Genomic DNA, 20,840 nt, shown 5'->3' on the forward strand with positions numbered 1-20,840 from the left:
ATACAAATAAAATTAAACCAGATATTTTGTCTCAACACACTTTCCTGCACCTGTGGGTGGTTCATGGTGCCCGCACCAATGTAAAAACTTTTTGAGCAGATTGGCCTAGTACCCACTCACATATAAGGATGATTCTCTTTACCCCTGATGTGTTCTCAATGTTGCATGATTATTATTTTTTAAACTATTTTTCATTAGAGCTGTTGTTCAGTCACTAACTCATGTCTGACTCTTTCTGACCCCCATGACTATAGACACTGTCCAGTGATTTGGGAGCCCAAGGGGGAAAAAAAAATCTGACACTGTTTCCATTTTTTTCCCCATCTATTTGCCGTGACGTGATAGGACCAGATGCCGTGATCTTAGTCTTCTGAATGTTGAATTTCAATCCAGCAGTTTCACTCTCCTCTTTCACCCTCATCAAGAGGCTCTTTAGTTCCTCTTTACTTTCTGCCATTAGAGTGGTATCATCTGCATATCTGAAGTAGGTGATATTTATCCTGGCAATCTTGATTCCAGCTTGTGATTCATCCAGCCTGGCATTTTGGATGATATACTCTGCATAGAAGTTAAATAAGCAGGCTGACAATATACAGCTTTTTCTAGAGTTAGGTTTATACATAGCAGAAATCTTTGTCTATAAACATGGCCTCTTAAATAGAATGATCCGACCTTTGGGGACAATCTAGATTCTTGTCTTGACTCTGCACATCCTTGGGCAAACGTCTTCCCAGTGTGGGGCTCAGTTTCCTCATCTGTAAAACGGAGAGGTGAGAGTAGCTCAGTTGTCCTCATCAAGGGTCATTTTTCCCTTCAGTGGACATTTGGCAATGTCTGAGGACAGATGCTACTGGCATCTACTGAGTAGGGGCCAGGGATGCTGGCCTCCAGGGCCCAGGAGAGGCCTCTTCCCTCCTCACTGAACAACTATCCAGCCCCAAATGTCAATAGTGCTGAAGCTGACAGGTCCTGGGCTAGCTAATATCTACCATCTCTAAAATGCCATGATGCTTTCCATCTCTTCATCTTTCCCCTTCATACTCTCATTGGCTTGGGCCCGAAACACAAGTATAAAGTAGGAGAATTTGCCTACCCTCTCTTTTCTCCTTTCATACACTGTCCTTCCCAAGCTTTCATTCTCTTTCCATTTCCTTCACTATTTCATCATAATGTGGTCTGGGTTTAAGAGGCATATTTATTTGAACAGAGTTGAAACTAGGTGGGATCAGGCTGGCTCAAGGAGGGAAGACATCTGATCAGCCTAGGTCTTTTCTCCCACGTGGCTTCCTTCTCACGCTTTGAGTCCATGTGTGACCACCCCTCCTCCCCTCTTAACCTGCCCAGTTATGTCAGCTGGGGTGTACACTACAGTTTAGTTTCAAAGCAAGATGATGTTTAGTTTCCAGCTGCTGTTACATTTTGCTCTTTATGTTTTCCTACCCTCACAATCCCTGTCTTACCCAGAATTTTAATGTGTAAAAGTAAAATCATCAGTCTATCTGCCTATGTGTACTTACTCCAGAGAACTAAACATACTCCTTGTATATAACCTTGTCTTTAAGGCAATCTTTAATGATCTCTGGCATGTCTTCTATAATAGAAATACATTAACTATTCAAGCACATAAGCCAGAGTCTATGTGTAATCTTTGATAACTCCCTATCTCTCATCTCTCAGACTGAATCTATCTCCAAGCCCTATTGATTTTGCCTTCTAAATATCCTCCAAATCCCACCGCTTAATGCCCCCTCTGTCAGTAAGTGAAAGTGAAGTTGCTCAGTTGTGTCTGACTCTTTGCGACCCCGTGGACTGTAGCCTACCAGGCTTCTCTGTCCATGGGATTCTCCAGGCAAGAGTACTGGAGTGGGTTGCCATTTCCTTCTCCAGGGAATCTTCCCAACCCAAGGATCGAACCCAGGTCTCCCACATTGCAGGCAGTAACTCCAGGGCAAATTCCTATCACCTCAACCTGGACCACAATCATCTACTCTTGACCACTCCAAACAGATCCTTCTTAGCCCCCTCCAGTCTTTTCTTCACATTGAGACAAGAGCCACCATCTCAAAGCAGAAACAAGAGAACATCAACCTCCATTGTAAAATCCTTCACTGGCTTCTTACTCCACTGAGAACAAAGGCAGAGCTCATTTCCTGGGCCTTTATGATCGCTCTTGGATCCTGCAGAATCCTTCTCTACTCTCTTCCCTCTGCCCCCAGCCGCTTCTCTGGACAGCTGCTTGGATCCTGCAGAATCCTTTTCTACTCTCTTCCCTCTGCCCCCAGCCGCGTCTCTGGATACTTCTCCCGCTTCTTCTCCCTCTTTTGGTAATATTTATTTATTTGGCTATGCCAGGTCTTGGTTGTGACGCTGGGGACCTTTGATGGTCTTTGGAACATGCAGGGTCTTTACTTGTGGTGTGTGAACTCTTAGTTGTTGCATGTAGGATCTAGTCCCCTGACTACAGGTTGAACCTGGGCCCCAGCACTGGGGACAGGGAGTCTTAGCCAGAGAAGTTCCTCCTACCACATTTTCCTCATTATTTCCTATTCCAGTGAGAGTGGCCATCTTTCAGTTCCCGGAACTGTTCATGTTCCTTCCCATCTCAGGGCTTTTGCACAAGGTTTTCTCCTATTCTCTCCTCCCTCACTCCAACTTCCTGTCTTAAGGTGAGTTCTCCAAGAAGTCTTCTGACACTGGAACATGAGTTTGTCTGGTTGGTGTGAGAAGCAGTCCATAAAGCGCTGGTAAGGGAGTCAGGGAAGGGAGATGAGCTGGGATGAAAGGAAGCCAAGACTAGATGCAAGGATGAGGAGGTTCCTGGTGAGGACGGTGAAGCTCAGTTTCACCAGAGCCTTCTAGAAGGTGGTTCAGATCATGCTTGGAGTCGTCCAACCTGGGGGCTTAGGAATCGGCTACACCACGTGCCCTTCTTCACCAAGTTAATTTCTATTTATTCTTGGATTGCAGTTCAATCATCACTCTTTTAGGAAGCCTCTCCAGACCTTACTGAGAAAGCGAAGTGCCCTAATTATTAGCTCTTCCGGCACCATGGTCCTGTGTAACACCTGTGACTCTTTTACTAGTCACGCTGTGTAGGCTAGTGTAGTCTCTACCACTACACTGTAGGCAACACAAGGACAGGGACTTGGTCTATTTTTACTCACCTGTGTCTATACTGCAACCACAGTGCTCAGCCCAGGCTTTGTGAAATGAATGTGAATGCTCTTTAGTTTTATTCTTTCCCCTCTGTAACTGAATATACAGATTTTCTTTTATTTATACTCTTTTAAACACATCTAACAATTCCCATTTTTGTTTGGATTATATTTTTTGTGCAATCTATTCTTTTTTATACTAAGATTTGTCTTAAGTTATAGAAAAATCATAAAGGTCAAAAAAATTATAAACAAGTGCTGAAACATTGCTGTATAGACATAGACAGAGGTGTTTAGATACAAAATTACTGATCGCCAGGCTGTGTTCTCTTAATATGGCTCAGTATTGCCTGAAAGGTGATTTTGACGTATTGCTCTTGGAAAGGAGTGTGAGTTCTACAAAATTGTAATGAGTGAAAGTTAAGGGCTGAACTGTGTGTTCATTGATCTACTCTGTGATTCAGAGTAGAACCAGTTCATAATAACTTTGTAGCCCAGGATAACTTTGGGGGTATGGTCTATTTCTTTTAAAGAGAAGCTTCTGTTGCTTTGGTGAAAGGCAGATGCAACTGCTACTTGGGAATACATTAGCTGGGTCTCCAACAAAGACTACTGTAAGTGGGAAAAATGGGGCAAAATACAGGAAAGATGGAGCAGGGAGTCTGCTCAGTGGATCAGATTAAAATAAATATTACAGGTCACTTTCCATCACATTCTTTCTCTCTTTCTTATTCTCATTTCCTTCCCCTCTCTTCTTTGACTCTCTCTGGGTTTTCCATATTTTCTTGGGTTATACCCAGGTTACTTCCATGTCAAAGAAAAGATGAACACCGATATCCCCATGGGCTTCCTGGGTGGGGTAGTGTTAATCTAGCAAGTCTCAGTAATAAGAGAACACTTTTCTCCTAGTACCCAAGTACCAGGGAATTGACTGGTTTTGTCTGAGTCATGTATCTGTTGCTTGGACCAATCCCTGTTGTATGTGAAAACGAATACCGTGATTGGTGAGCTTGGAAGGAGGGTAGGGAATTATGAGTGGCAGCCCCACCAGAACTACATGGAAGGAAGAAAGAAGGTTGCCATTACTGAAATAAGGAGAAAATGCTGGCCACAGAGGAACAACAGATGCCCCTGTAAAAAGGAATGAATTTGATTTTTCATTAAATTTTCATTTGGACACTAATCCATTTATTCAAAAATTACCTAGTGATTCTCTTATTAGGACCGAATATTGTCAGATATAGACACCAAAGATCATTTCCCATCTCAAGTAACTCAATATGGTGGAGGAGATGGATAAGGAAAGAGTTATAATAGGTATCAGCTTTCATCTATTAGAGTAACCCAACTGCAAGACATTAAAAAACTTCTTCTTAGGTCTATCCAAAGAAGCTGAGAGCTACCCTGACAATGAGAACCATATTTATTCCTTCTGACTCTGGCCATGACAAAGCTAATTGGTTGCTCTACTATTCTGTGGGTGAGGTAGAGGGAACAGTGAGGAGAAGCTCAAAAATTGAACATCTACTCAGAGTTCTGACAGTAAGGGGAAATTATCAAGAGTCCAAGGATTCTATGAAGAAGAAAAGCTCCTAATCATATCTCCTGGACTTTGAGAATCAACCCCTATGTCTAGGGCTATAAGAATCAACACCTTTCTGGTTTGTCTGGAGAATTTCTTAGCAAAACTTGATGATATGTTAAGCTTGTCAACCATCAAGCATTTACAATACCGCAATTGTTTGAAAAGTGTCACTTCTAATAGTTTTCTCAATAAAGTGTCCTCCTACGGAATGTCCATGACCTTGGCCAATGTCCTATGAAGACGTCATTTTCTGAAATTCAGTTTGGAAGTTCCTCTAGTCTCACCTACTTGAGAGGTTGAAAAAAAAAAAAAGTGATCCATAGTAACAATAACCAAAGGCGATCACTGCTAAGTGACTTCATTTCCCACTGAAAACCAACAGGGATTTAGGGTGAAGCTGGCCAGAGTTGTTTGATTTAGCAATAAAGGACTGTTTTCTTTAAGTTCTACACGGCCTTTAATTTACTGTCTTACTGTTGTCTAACCCCCACACAGACCTCCCTAAACACACATTTCCAGCACTCTACTTGTTACAGCCCTCAACACAGGTCTGAGAACTTCCCAGCAGAGAGAGAAAGGGCTATAACTCACACAAGTTCTGAAATTTCATGCAGAGAAGAAGCCTTCTTCACTTCTGCCCCTGTAGCAGGCTTCTTAGTAACACAGCTTGCACTTTGACACAGGTTGCCACACCTGTCATCTCAAGCTTCCTGAGACAGGTCAATCCTCAGAGTGGTTTCAAGGAAAGTCAGTGGCAGGAAGAGAAAGTACTCCTTTCTTTTTTTTTCCCTTAAATTAATTGTTTTTTTTTTTTAATTGGAATATAGTTGATTTGCAAATGTTGTGTTAGTTTCTTCTGTATAGCAAAGTAAATCACTTACACATATACAGATATCCACACTTTTAAGATTCTTTTCCCATATAGGCCATTACAGTGTATCAGGTAGAGTTCCCTGTGGTATACAGTAGGTGCTTACTGTGTGTTAGTTGATCACTCATGTCCAGCTCTTTGTGACCCTGTGGACTGTAGCTCTCCAGGCTCCTCTGTCCATGGGATTCTCCAGGCAAGAATATTGGAGTGGGTTGCCATGCCCTCCTCCAGGGAATCTTCCCAACCCAGGGATCGATCTCACCTCTCTTACATCTCCTGCATTGGCAGGCAGGTTCTTTACCACTAGTGCCACCTAAGGACAAAAAAAAACAACAAAAAGCGACCATGCCATCCTCATCTTTGCATGTTATCTCAGAATTGTCTGGTATATTTCTCAAGCTCAGTAAATATTTGCTGGCAATTGAAAGTGAAAAATGAAGTCTCTCAGTTGTGTCTGATGCTTTGTGACCTCGTGGACTGTAGCCTACCAGGCTCCTCTGTCCATGGGATTTTCCAGCAAGAGTACTGGAGTGGGTTGCCATTTCCTTCTCCAGGGAATCTTCCCAACCCAGGGATTGAACCCAGGTCTCCCACATTGCGGGGAGATGCTTTACCATCTGAGCCACCCGGGAAGCCCTGGTAATTGAAAGAGCAAAACTAATTGTTGTCTGGAGACATTTAGTCAACCTTGTACTGATGACCACAGTTTCACTCCTTGTTCTTTTAAAGCACAATACTTCTGAATTTTGAGAAATGGACAGTTTTCTAATTTTTTATGAGCTTTAATTTAGTTATAGTGCAGTCTAACATTTTATGTCTAAAGTATATATATATCTTCATATTGCAGCATGCATTGTCTTTCCTTATGGATAACCATGTCAACTCCTTAACTAAATAGATATTATTTTCCTTTTTCTTTTCATATTTCCCTGACAGCTGGTAAAATATTACAGCTGTTCTTAAAATATCTTGATGTGGCTATAATTTCTCTTATTGACTCCTGGTGGAGACGAGATGGGAGTCTATTCATTCTGTGGTTTTTCTTCCCTCCTGGTAGAAGCCCTTGGGCAGCTGTCTGCTTTGTTGGGGCTGGGGTGGAGGCCTGAGCTCCTGTCTGTTTTGCTGCCTTCTTGGCCAGAGGTCAACCCCGAGTTTCTTCTGAACCTGGGGGAAGTGGCGTAGGCAAATCTGGTCTGTTTGGCGATTGTCAGGTTCTCTGGGTAAGAGGCTAGCAGCCTCTGGTGATTAGAGGGGAATAGAGTCCTCCACAAGCTGGCTAGGGGGAGGATGCTGCAATGAAAGTGAGTCTTTGACAAAATTCTGCCAGATACACAAGGGTAAAAGAAGATATGCAACCTGCTCTTGGAAGTTCAGAGGTGGCTCTTCTTGTTGACTTCATGAGCGTGTTACTTCAAGGTGAGTGCCATGGTTTCTGATGGTTTTGGAGTCAAGCCAAGCTCACAGCCCACGCTTGCCTATCCTTGCTGTCATAAGGCATTGCATCACCACATGGATAGACCTAGAGAGTGTTGTACTGAGTGAAGTAAGTCAGGCAGAGAAAGACAAATGTCGTATGATATCCCTTATATGTGATATAAAGAAATCTGAAAAGAAATGATACAAATGACCTTATTTACAACACAGAAACAGACTCACAGACTTAGAGAAGGAACTTATAGTTACCAGGGATGAAGGTTGAAGGGCAAGGATAGTTAAGGAGTTTGGGATGGACAGGTACACACTGCTATATTTAAAATGGATAACCAACGAGGACCTGTCGTATAGCACATGAAACTCTGCTCAGCGTTATGTGGCAGCCTGGATGCAAGGGGAGTTTGGGGGAGAATGGATACATGCATATGTACGGCTGAGTCCCTTTGCTATTCACCCAAAGCTATCACAGTAGTTATAGTTAGTTAGCTATACTCCAATATAAAATTAAAAATTAAAAAATATATAGATCACTGCATCCACATTGGATTAACATGGTCACACAAGTTGCTTGTTGGAGTCCCTTGCAGTGGTCCCCAACCTTTTTGGGACCAGGGACCATTTTCGTGGAAGACAATTTTTCCTCAGACCACTGAGGGAGATAATGGTTTAGGACTGATTCAAGCACATTGCAGTAATTTATTATTTTATTTATTTATTTTAATTGGTGGCTAATTACTTTACAGTATTGTGGTGGTTTTTGCCATACATTGACATGAATCAGCCACAGGGATACATGTGTCCCCTCCGTCCCGAACCCCCCTCCACCTCTGTCCCCATCCCATCCCTCCGGGTTGTCCTGGTGCACCGGCTTTGAGCACATTACATTTATTGTACACTTCTCTGCTGTTATTATTGCATCAGCTCCACCTCAGGTCATCAGGCATCAGATCCCGGAGGGTGGGGACCCCCGCCTTAAAGTACAGGGATAGGATTTCTCTAAAGCTTTCCCCCAAAGTTATGAAGTCCTGGGCTTGCCTGATCCTTAAACTTCACTTATACAGTATGGAAAGGTGTGGATAATTTCCAAAAAAATTTAGTGAAATATATATAACATAATTTTTTTCGTATTTTAGTTATTTTTCAGTGCCACAATTCCATGGCATTAAATACACTGACATTGTTTTGCAACCATTACCACTATCATCTCCAGAACTTTTTCATCATCTGAAATGGAAACTCTGCACCCATTAAACATTCAACCTTCTCCCCAACCCCCCGGCCTTGGCAATCATGATTCGACTGTCTATTTCTACCAGTTTGACTACTCTCCGTACCTAACACACAGAATCATACAGTATTTGTCCTTTTGGGTTTGGCTTATTTCAATTAGCATTAATGTCTTCAATGTGAACATGAAGTCGCTCAGTTGTGTCCGACTCTTTGCGACCCCATGGACTGTGGCTCGCCAGGTTCCTCTGTTTTTGGGGATTCTCCAGGCAAGAATCCTGGAGTGGGTTGCCATTTCCTTCTCCAAGGAGACTGGATAATTTTTATTTCTCGAATACCACTTATTTCACCCCAAATAAATTATTCCTAACATCATTTGTGCTATTTAACAAACCTGTGGAGTAGATTTAAGTCACAATGTCTGAGGGGCTTCAGCAGCCACCTCTGAACTGTTGAGTCTTGTTCAGGGTTTTTCATATGATAATGAATCACCTTTTACACATTACATAGTTCATAGTCTTAAAAGTCTTTAAAAAGTAAATTACCGCATTGACCTTATGACCTAGTTAAAATTCAAATCTCCTGACAGAGGTAATGCTGAGTATTAATAAGGAAAGGGCTGTCTAAACTGAGTAGCAGATCACATTTGCTTCTGTGAGGCAGCAGGGTTTCAGGGATGGGCTGCAGAATCTAGAGTTCTGCACAAAACTCTCTCTGTGTGTATTTCTGGGGTAAGAGCTCAGGATTTTTACCAAATTCTCAGAGAGGTGTTTGTGAGCTTCCTAACAATATAATGAGCCATGTTGAAAGGGAAAATTCAATTTTCTGCAGTGTTTTTGAGGAAACAAAAGGTTCAGATATCCACATGGGGTGGTTTTTGAGGATGGCAAAAGGTCCAGTTACCTATGTGGCGTGGTGCAATGCACTGAAAGCTCTTGGCCCCTTAAAAGTCATATGTTGGTACACTGCCATGTGTAAGAGAGGTAGCGAGTGAGCGGGAAGTTGTTGTATAACACTGGGAGCTCAACTCAGTGCTCTGTGACAGCCTAGAGGGGTGGCCTGGGGTGGAGGGTAAGAGGGAGGCTCAGGGTAGGGGGCGGCCTATGGATATGTATATTTATGGCCCATTCACATTCTTGTATGGCAGAAACCAACACAGCATTGTAAAGCAATTATCCTCCAATTACAAATAAAGTAAAAAAATTCACATGTTGGAATCTTAACCTTCAATCTGATGGTATTAAAATGTAGGGTCTTTGAGAAGTGATTATGTTGTTTCTCACGAGTGGGATTCGGGTCCTTATTAAGAAGACCCTAGAAAGCTCTCTCACCCCTCCTGCTGTATGAGCACACAGTGAGAAGGAATCCATCAGTGAGTCAAGGAGAGGTTTCTCACCAGATATGAAGTCTGCTGACACTTTGATCTTAGACTTTCCAGTCTCCGGAACTTTGAGAAATAAATTTCTATGGTTTATAAACCACTCAGTCTAGGGTGTTCTGTTATATCAACTGAACTGACCAAGATGGGTAGGTGGGAATGTTGAGAAACTCGGGTTTATTGCTTCTGAATTCTCATGCTGCTGAGCCCCCTGGTTGACAGTTGCTCTCAGCACCAGGCTGAACTGAAGAGAGCAGCTTTTTTGGCCTTCTGATCACCTCCTATAAACAATACGTCTTTGCTTTTATTGATGTCTGTGCCTCCATAAAGTTACACTGGTTAATAGCTCTAATTGTCACTCGGGCTGTGTGTGTGTGTGTGTGATCCCTTAGCCTTAGTTATTTTATGGTCCTCAGTATGAGTGTTCATGTTTTGTAATTTCTCTTATCAGAGCCAGTGATCTCTTATCAGACCTGCAGCCTCAAAGCTTTTCCTTACTCATGAGGGTAAGAGCATCACACAACTTCAGGGGACACTGTTCGTCTTCATTTCCTGTGAATGGCACCTCCTCGAGGTGGACAGTGAGGCAGCCTTGTTAATTGCCAGTGCTCTCTTGTCTGCGATGATGCCACTGAGGTCTTCACCAACACCCTCCTTTTCCCCTCTTTCATATGTGTATTTAGCGCGGACTGTGTGGAAAAGGTCAAAGAAGAATCAAGAATAGGACCCTTGCCTCTGTGTTCCAAATTAGCAAAGTGATTGTTGGGATTTTGAAAAGACTTACAGTGATCAGCTAATGAGGGCATTCAGGGAGCTAAATAACATCAGGAATCTTTCACAGCTAATAATTCCCTAATTTTCTGTTTCAGCCTTTCTTCCCCAGATTCTCAATGCTATGCCAATTTGGCAAGCTGATATAAATCATTCTTTCCTACCTGGAATGTTCTTCTTCACTCTGACTGCTTGATTTCTCTACATTCTCAAAATCTCAGCTCAAGTTCCATGAAATCCATGAAGCCTTCTCTAATCTCTTCCACCCACCATGTTTCCTCTTCCTAATTTAGTACCATTCAGGGTGTGCACCTCACTATTAGCGCTTACCACGTATGGCCACACTGTGTTCATTTCCTTTCTAGACATGTGTGGTCAGTCCTGGGTGTTCTTTGGAAAGACTGATGCTAAAGCTGAAACTCCAATACTTTGGCCACCTCATGCGAAGAGTTGACTCATTGGAAAAGACTCTGATGCTGGGAGGGATTGGGGGCAGGAGGAGAAGGGGACGACAGAGGATGAGATGGCTGGATGGCATCACTGACTCAATGGGCATGAGGTTGGGTGAACTCTGGGAGTTGGTGATGGACAGGGAGGCCTGGTGTGCTGTGATTCAAGGGGTCACAAAGAGCTGGACATGACTGAGTGACTGAACTGACTGAACTGAACTGATGGGACAATATGTTGATACATTATCTGGGATAATTCTCCTTGCTGGTAACTTCGGTTGCTCTGCAACCCTCTCTTTCCAGGGAGGCTGAGGCATCTACTGAATTGGGGGTGCAGATTTAGAGAAACAGTTCCCAAGACCATCCTCAGATTTAATACCTCTCGAGTACTCGCAGATCCCACTGAAAGTCATTATGCTCTCAGCTATAGTCTGTTACAGGGGAAAGGTGCAGGTTAAGACCTGCCATGGGAAGAGGTGGAGGGGAGAATCCAGGAAAGTCCCAGGTGTGGAGTCTTTGACCATCCTCCCCTGCCGTCATGGACAGGGTTACTCATCTGCCAAGGCTGTGTGATAATGTATGTGGGGGATTGCCAACCAAGAATGTTCACCTGAGCCTTGGTGTCCAGAGTTTTTGTTTGGGTTCCATGGCTGATGATGGCTCATGTGGCTGAGCTCAGGCTCCAGCTCCGTCTTCAGAAACCGAGCTGACAGTGCTTGCCTCAAAACCCCCTCCATAAATCACAAGTCTGGTATGGTCCAATGCCTCCAGGTAAGCAGGGCCATTCCTATAAAGCAGGACATTCGGAGCCAAGGGCAAAGACCAGACCTCTTTTGGGGCAGAGTTCAATTCCTCTGACACAGGGAGCTTTGTGGTATCTAGCTGAAGAGTAGAGACCACTTTCATTTCCTGGCTTCCAAGACAGGCTCTCAAAGTGCACATCAAAGACAAGAGCTGTGATTTCCATCTGCAAGGTTGTAGTGTGAGGAGTCAGATTCTTTGAGAGAAGTGAGGTTTTTGTGTTCTCTGGGAGCTAATGCTGGAGGACTAGAGTTTGGCATTTATGGAGGTGAACAGTAGAACAGGGGATGAGGTGGGCTGTGACATAAGGTGGTTTCCCACCCCATAAAGAGGCAGTGAGAATGCCTCCTGGGCTAGGAGGCGCTCAGGAGATGGAGAGAGAGGAGCATTGACTCGACCCACCTGTGGGGCTGAAACCAGGGGATAGAAGTAAGGGCAGAAACTCCCCAGATGCATTTGAGGATCCTGGTGCAGAAAAAACACCTACTCTTCCTTCTGCCTGTGCGGGGGGCACTTCGCAGAAAGAAAGGGGCAGTGGAACTTCCCTCAGCAAAGCCGAGGGGTCCCGAGGAGAGGTGAGCCTGCTGTCCGCCAACCCAGCCCCTCAGCGAGCAAGAGACAATCAGATGCGACAGGGGTTCCGTCTAAGCAGTTCCACTTTTTTGCTGCAAGCTCTTGACTTATAAAGGCAAGCAGGGGGGGTTTGCAAGGGACTTTCCATAGTTGCACCAATCACATTAAAGGTCAAATTGTCATGTGTCATCATTATAACAGGAGTCTATGGTGATCATGCGCTGTCCACATGCACGGAAATCAAGAGAGCCAATCAAAAGTTTTGACAAACAACTTAGGCCACGCCCTCATCTCTTCCGCCAGGCGCCATCTTAGCTCTAAACCGCAAAGCTAGCCCTTCTTTTTTAAGGTTTCCCATTTAGGGCGCCACATACCTGGAAATCTTAGAGGAGAGCGGCTCACACAGTTATACCAAAAAATTGCAAAGATGGAGCACACATAAAGCTTTCTGGGTTGTAAGCAAACAACGGTCCCACATTAAAATGACACATGTAGGACCACATGCATATCCATTATTATGTTGCACAATCCATAGACAAACGGAAGTCTTCCCACATTGATGGTAAGAATTAGAGTTATTATTTCAAGCACAATAGGCAATTTACATCTTTCTTATCTTTCTTGGTTAGTTGCATAATCTGTGAATAAACACTGTTTTGGGAAATTTGTAGCTGATCATATCTGACTGTATTTTCCTTGCTCAGATGTTGTTGACGAAACTCCCTGCCCTTTGGCCAGGCCTTCATATCTCCAGTTTGACCTCAGCCCTCCTGCCGGCCTTTATCTTTTCTTCCTCCTACTCAGGCTGCCCACCCTCCACTAAATGGAGCTCAGTGATTCCTAGAAGTGCTTCCCTCATCGTGTCTTTACTTGGACTGTTGTTCCTTTCTGGCCTGACTTTCCCCATCTCCACTGGGCTGAAATTCCACTTCCTCTGTGAAGCCCTCCGTAATTTGTGGTGGAGGCCACTCCTTTTGAGCTTGTTGAAACACAAGTTTAAATTGCTATAACCTTGGGCCTTTTCGTTTCGCTCTTTTAAAAGCCTTAAAAATGCAATTCTCTTTAACCTAGCCATTCTACCTCTGGAAATTTATCTTCAGGAAATATTCATAATAGTGCACAGAGTCTGGCAAACATGCTCACAGTGATTCATTTTTTAGTCAGTTCAGTCGCTCAGTCGTGTCCGACTCTTTGCAACCCCATGAATCGCAGCACGCCAGGCCTCCCTGTCCATCACCAACTCCTGGAGCTCACCCAAACTTATGTCCATCGAGTTGGTGATGCCATCCAGCCATCTCATCCTCTGTCATCCTCTTCTCCTGCCCCCAATCCCTCCCAGCATCAGGGTCTTTTCCAATGAGTCAACTCTTCGCATGAGGTGGCCAAAGTACTGGAGTTTCAGCTTCAGCATCAGTCCTTCCAATGAATATTCAGGACTGATTTCCTTTAGGATGGACTGGTTGGATCTCCTTGCAGTCCGAGGGACTCTCAAGAGTCTTCTCCAACACCACAGATCTAAAGCATCAGTTCTTCAGCGCTCAGCCTTCTTCACAGCCCAACTCTCACATCCATACATGACCGCTGGAAAAACCATAGCCTAGACTAGACGGACCTTTGTTGGCAAAGTAATGTCTCTGTTTTTGCATATGCTATCTAGGTTGGTCATAACTTTCCTTCCAAGGAGTGACAGTGAAAGTGAAGTCACTCAGTCGTGTCTGGCTCTTTGTGACCTCATGGTCTGCAGCACACCAGTCCTCCCTGTCCATCACCAACTCCCAGAGTTTACTGAAACTCATCCACTGAGTCGGTGATGCCATCCAACCATCTCATCCTCTGGCGTCCCCTTCTCCTCCCACCTTCAATCATTCCCAGCATCAGGGTCTTTTCAAATGAGTCACCTCTTGGCATCAGTTGGCCAAAGTATTGCAGTTTCAGCTTCAACATCAGTCCTTCCAAGGAATATTCAGGACTGATTTCTTTTAGGATGGACTGGTTGGATCTCCTTGCAAGTATAATAGACATAAATAAAGATCTGCCTCTGACTTCTTCTGCTCACTAAACCATAGTAAGGAGCTCCTGGTTCAAGGTGCAAGAGGCCCTCGTGGAGAGTCCAGTGGAAGGAGCCATTCATTCTGACTGGGGCTTCTGGGAATGTCGTGGAGGAGGTGGCCCTTGAGGGGGTGGTCCTACGAATGAAGGGGGAGAAAGGTCATGCTGTGTCGAGGGAGCAGCACCAGTGACAAAGTGAGTGGCTTCATCGTGGTGATGGTCACCTCTGGGTCTCTGAGGACATGGGTGCCCCAAACGGCTGGGGGGCAAGGGGACTCATCAGACACTCACATTTAGGTCTTCCATCTGGACCTCAGGGCTGCCTGTAAACATTCTTTAACCCTTTTCTGCTCAAAATCTTGTCCCAAAAGGGGCTTCAGTTTCGTGGGGGGCACACCCTTCTTATGAAGTTCTCGCAGCAGGTTCCTCAGTGCTGAGCAGAGGGGAGAAGTCCAGTGAGTCTGCAGGACTTGAGTTAACATGAAGTCCATGAAGGCAGCTGCAGAGAACCCCTCCACCCCACGTGATCAGTCTGGAGGAAAGGTTGAGGGTGACCTATTTAAAGAGTGTCTTTCTCTAAGGCTGTTCTTGATAGAGACGTGAGGGATATTACTAGTAATTTGGTACTCTCAATAGTTAAACTTAGCTTACAAGTTATTCTCTTTTGGTTCGCTAGAATGGATTCAGGGATATGCATATGATTAAGTAATTCAAACTGGCTTTCTGGGAGGCTGCCTGCATGCTGGACATGACATCCAGTCTCCTGCCTTTATGACCCTCACGATGTAGTGAGCTATTTTCCCCGATGGACCCTTTCTAGTGAATTCCCTCTCAGGCTTATAAAAGCGTGATTACAAGTCAGGGACAAAGTGAGCTGGCTGTACTACTTGGGGTTTTGTCAAATCTGCCTCTGACATGGACATGCACTGGTGATCCCCTGACTTGCTTCCCTCGGTGCGCGGAAAGCTGACCCTGGTGACAGCTCTGAGGTGAGAACGCTAGAGAGGAGCCGTGAAGGATGCTGGCTGGTGAGCGACAGGAGAGACCCAGGCCCACAGGTCGGAGGAGACCCCTCCCCTCTCTCTCCAGAGCATCCCTGTGGCCCCCGAGGGCAGCCGTCAAGGGAGCCAGGCTTATCAGTAGTGCTTAGCTCCCAGGCACTTGAAACTGAACACGAACTCCAGGTGAGGTGTCCCAGGGGAGAAGGCTGCAGCCCCTGACTCCATTCCCCCACGACAGGCCCTGGGGAGCATACTGTCAGCAGGAGCGCTCACTCCAGACATCTGGGCAGTTGCACTAGCTGCCGTTCAACTTCCGGAAGGGAAATGAATCCCACTTGTCCCGCGGTGGAGTCCCTTTGCTGCTGTCCTTTGTCCTAGCCTGACTTCCAGAACCCACTGGGTGCACCTGGGAGGGTCTGCAGAAGGTTTCTTGCTTTACAGACACCAGAGAAGCCTGTCTTCCTATAAAATCATGACTTAAGGCTTTTGTTAGTGATTGACATGTGCACAAAGTCCTGAGAGCAAAGCTATATTCACCTGCTAACCCACATATAACCTAATTCGAGATTAATTTGAGCCACAGTCTCAATCCCAACCTATGTCAAGTGAAGAAGGATGCCTTACTTAGAAGGAAAGTCTTGTCGAGAAGCCTTTCAGTGGACTTCTGCTCAGGTTCCATGGCTGGGTCATAGGCTCGTGCCCCAGCTGCGGGGGAAGCTGGGAAAGCAGGTGAATGACATATTCACATCTGCAGTGTGATGGGCTGTTCAGCGAGGAAGAGGGTTGGGGGATGGTGCTTGTAGGCAGCCTTGAACATCTGACATATTTCCCAGATGTCTGGTTCTCCAAATATCTGATCAGGCCATTGACCATAAAGTGGTCCAAAAGTCCAACAAATCCCACTCTTCTAGCTCAGTTGGTTTCTTCTCTAGCTTGGAAGCTGTTGCTGAAATTGGAGGTCCTGGTTCTTGCCAGTGACACTTCATCTCATGACACCATCTCTTGTCATTTTGCCCTGTTGCCCAGAAATAACAAGAAGATTGTTGCCATTCTGCCAGTGGTCTAACCAGTGGCCCCAAGGCTTGTTCCAGCCTTCTCATTGTCTTTTTAAATAGCTGTCTTCTTACTACATCTGTGTCTCCACAGCTCCATCCCCATCAATAGATAGAGCCAGTTCTGTCTTCAGGCAGAGGGACGAGTGACTCCATGGCAACCTTGCTGAATCAACCTTAGCGGGGTCTTCCAGCACCTGATCTGGTTCTTTTTTCAGTCCCCTTACTTAGAGTCTGGGAGTCCGTAATTTATAACAAGAACTGTAACTCATGGGTGTGCAGCCTTGAGGAAACATCACTGTGTTTCTTCTCCCAGTGGGCTGGTTTCCAGAAGAACTTGTGTCCATGTTGTGTTCCTGATTCACTAGTTATAATTATATCTAACAGCTTATACCACAAACCTGATTGTGATGAACCAAACAGAAATTTTGTTTTTCTCATGTGAAAAGAAGTCTGGAGAAAGGCAGTCTAGAACTGATGCAGAATATACATACTGCTATCAGAGACTCTGTCTTCCTCATGCTTCCTGCTTTATCGTCTGTAGTGTGTGGCTTTTGGCCTCAGGAGAGCAAGATGACTCCTTCACTGAAAGAAATCACATTTCATTCCAGGCAGGAAGAAAGGGAGGACAAAGAATAATAAAAAGGGAAAGACTTTGTTTTTCTTTTTTAAATGAGGAAACACATTTTCTGAGAAGCTCTATGCTGTAGGCTTCTACTTACGTCTTATTGGCCGGATCTGGGTCACATGACCGGGGTTTCCCACGTGGCGCTAGTGGTAAAGAAGCCGTCTGCCAATTCAGGAGAAGGGGTTCAATTCCTGGGTTGGGAAGATCCTCTGGAGGAGGCCATGGCAACCCACTCCCATATGCTTGCCTGGAGAAGCCCACAAACAGAGGAGCCTGGCGGGCTACAGTCCATAGGGTTGCAAAGTACTGGACACAACTGAGCGACTGAGCACAGCAGTACAGGTCACACGGCTACTTCCTTACCAACAAGGGGCTCTGAAAGAGATAAGCTGGCACATTACTGAGTAAATCGATGCTCTCTTAGTTAAAGAAGAAGCAAGGCTGGATACTGGGTGGGTAGCCAACAGCGTCTGCCATGGGAACCCATCTCTTCAGGTCAGCTGTGGTCTGGGGGAAGGGGCAGAGTACCTGAACCACAGAAAGTTCCCTTTGTCCATATTCCCACAAGGTGCTCAATCTCCATTGGTGAAGACAGCTTGCAAAACTCCCACATTCCCTAGAGGGCTGGCGCGTGTTTGCTTTCCGCCATTTTGTAGCGTCCCTGCCTTCCTCTCAGGAGAGTCATTCCGTTCTACCTTCTGCCTCACTGCCTTCCCTCTCTGCTTTCCTTCCTTCTTTCATTCCACCCTTCCTTCGTCCCATCTCTTCCTTCCTTTCCTCTCACCCTCTCTCCCTTCCTTCTTGAAATGCTTCCTGAGTCCCTGATCAGTATCAGACAATGTCCTGGGCATTTAGAGACACAGGCCAATGTTGCCCCCTTCCTCTGTTGAGCAAGATGCCAAGTGAGACTCCTGGATGCCACACAAGAATCATGGCTCTCCACTGAGCATCACCTGCTTGGAACTAGCCAGGCAGGGGACATATGTTTGCAGCTTGTGAAAGGTTAAAGAGATTTCTGGAAAGTGTGTTCCAACAGCCTACAAACCTTCTGAAAGCTTGCTCTAAGAGGGAAGACACAGGCCCTGCCTCTCCCTGAAGGATGGAAGCCATCCCCAACCCTCCCTCTGTTGACTTCACGCTCATGTGTGGGAAGCTTGTTTTCCCTGTTACAGATGGCTGGACGAGCCAAGACAACTCGACACAGCTGCGGCACAAGACGTCCCCCCCACCACCACCCCACACTGCTCACTTCTCCTCCCATCAGCTGGGAATCTTGCTGGTGATGGACGCAGTGGTCAGCCCCTGCAGAGGCCAGGCTTAAAGAGGCTTATGGCAATACAGTCACACATCCATATCTAGGACTCAAGACTGTTTTGAAAACTTCTCAACCTGTCAATGAGAAAGATGTGCAGGATTTTCAATTATGCATGAAGTTGGATGGTGTCTGATGGGGAAATGCTGAATTAACCAGGAATAACTATAACATTTTATATTGTCAATAATCACTTACATTTGTCTAACCTGTTATACTTTTCAAAGTGCTAATATATACCTGATCTCATTGGACCTTTGAAAGAGTTTTAAAGTATGCTTCATATTATATATTTAAATATGGACAGCTCTTTCCCTACGACCTAAGGGGTTTCCCAGGTGGTGCTAGTGGTAAAGAATCTGCCCGCAAGGCAGGAGATGCCAGTGACATGGGCTCAATCCTGTGCTGAGAAGATCCCCTGGAGGAGGGCATAGAACCCACTCCAGGATTCTTGCAGGGAGATTTCCAGGGACAGGGGAGCCTGGCGGGCTATAGTCCATAGGGTTGCAAAGAGTCAGATATAACTGAGCACGCACACACTTCCAACCACCTAACAAAGGCAATAAACCTTCCACAGACACTGAATATCAATATCTCAGGAGCACTAAACCCCAGATGTTTCTCTTTCTCCTTTACTTGCCTCATGAACCTGTTTTATTTATTTTTTAAAGTTTGTTTTTTAATATGGACCATTTTAAAAGACTTTATTGAATTTGTTACAACATCGTGCTTGTTTTATGATTTTGTTTCCTGTCATGAGGAATGTGGGATCTTAGTCCCCTGACCAGGGATTGAACCTGCACCCCCTGCATTGGAAGGCAAAATCTTAACCACTGGACCATTGGGGAAGTCCCATGATCCTGTTTTATAACATGCATTTTGTGTTCCTAATTCTTTTCCTGATGTTTTCACATTTCTATTACCCCAAAGTGTCCTTATTCCTGCCATTGGATCTTTGATATCCCACACTAACCCACTTTGTTTTTGCTGTTTGAGTTTAAAAAAGCACTTTATTGAGGTGAAATTTACATACAATAAACTGTACACATTGAAAAGCATTAATTTACTAAATTTTGACATCTGTATAAACCCATAAAACCATCACCACAACCAAAGTAGTGAACGTATCCATTTATTTCAAGCGTTGGCCTTTATTGTTTCCAATCAAAGGAAGCTTAACTAAGATGCCATTTTATTTACGCTTTCTGGTTCTTGAATATGCTTAGGGAGCGCTCTCATTCCAGTTCTGTACTCATGGGGCTGCCAGTTCAAGCGGGACCTCAGCCTTAATAAATGATATTTATACATATTCTGTGTCTCATTATCTCTAGTTTCTATTTCAGCAAATTCAGTCCATCTAAGGTGGTAGTTGAAAGAGGACGTTTCAGAGCTGGAAAATGAGTCCTTGTCTCTTCCTTGCTTCTTTCTAGATGGGTGACCTCGGACAATAATGACTATCACGACACACACCTTACTGGGTTATTCTGGATCACACGAGAACCTCCTCACTCAACAGGATGTGAAAATGGAAGCTTCTATTCAGTCCTCAAGCCACGATACATGTCATATTCCAACACCAAATCATCACACAGACAGTTTACAAAGAAAATGTCCCTAAACTGATTCAAGATCTCTTGAACTTCTCACCAGCTTTAAGATAATAAAAAGAATCAAGAGGTGGAGAGGACCGAGAATATGTGAGGGAATTTTATGTTTTAATTATTATTCTTTAACAACTGAAGTCTAGTTAATTTACAAAGTTATGTTAGTTTCAGGGGGATTTTCTTGAGTGAGGACTGTTGTCATAATGTGAATCTCCTTGCTCTCTGAGGTCCCCCGGTGACAGGTGACTCCCAGGGGATCATTCAGAGAGCTTGATGCGTATTGCTGCAGTTGGGGAAGAGCTGACTTGGGGTGGGGGGACCTGATTCAACCCGAGAAAGATGCAGAGGATCGGGAGCAGCAGAGGTTGGTTGCTTGCACTCCTGGGGACTTGTGGGATGAAGGGAGTGTGAGGACTTCTTGGAAGTCAGAGATTGGTTGACCTCATGCCATTTAGCATCTAGAGAAGGTAAGGAGAGAATGAGGGATGACCTGATGGAGTCTGTGTGGGCACTGCACAGGGCCATGGGTCATGGGGAGCAGTGCCCAGAGGAGCTGAATTCAGGGTCCGTGTTGTGGGAGTGTGGCCAGACGGGCTAGCAGAATGACCTCCAGTGGGTCTAAGAAAGCACCTGTGTGGGAAGAAGTGGCTCTTAATGTCCACCTACCATCCAGGAGAGCAGAAGCTGTCGGTCACGGGGTAACTTCCTTGTCCCTCCTTACCCCTTCCTCTCGTCTCTCCCCACGTGCCCCTCCATGGGGGACATCATGCCACCTCCCAGAGGTCTGGGAGGGCAACAGAGAAGTCTCACCCTGAACGTGTCTTATAATTTCTGAATTGGGAGATTTTGCCTCCAAACCAGCAGAAGGGTCATAGGATCTGACCGTATTCTCATCTAGGAACAGGGGAAATGTACTCCTCCATATTAAAGGGGAAATGAAAGACAAAAAT

The sequence above is a fragment of the Capricornis sumatraensis genome, chromosome 21 (genome assembly GCF_032405125.1).
Source record: "Capricornis sumatraensis isolate serow.1 chromosome 21, serow.2, whole genome shotgun sequence".
Taxonomy (NCBI): domain Eukaryota; kingdom Metazoa; phylum Chordata; class Mammalia; order Artiodactyla; family Bovidae; genus Capricornis; species Capricornis sumatraensis.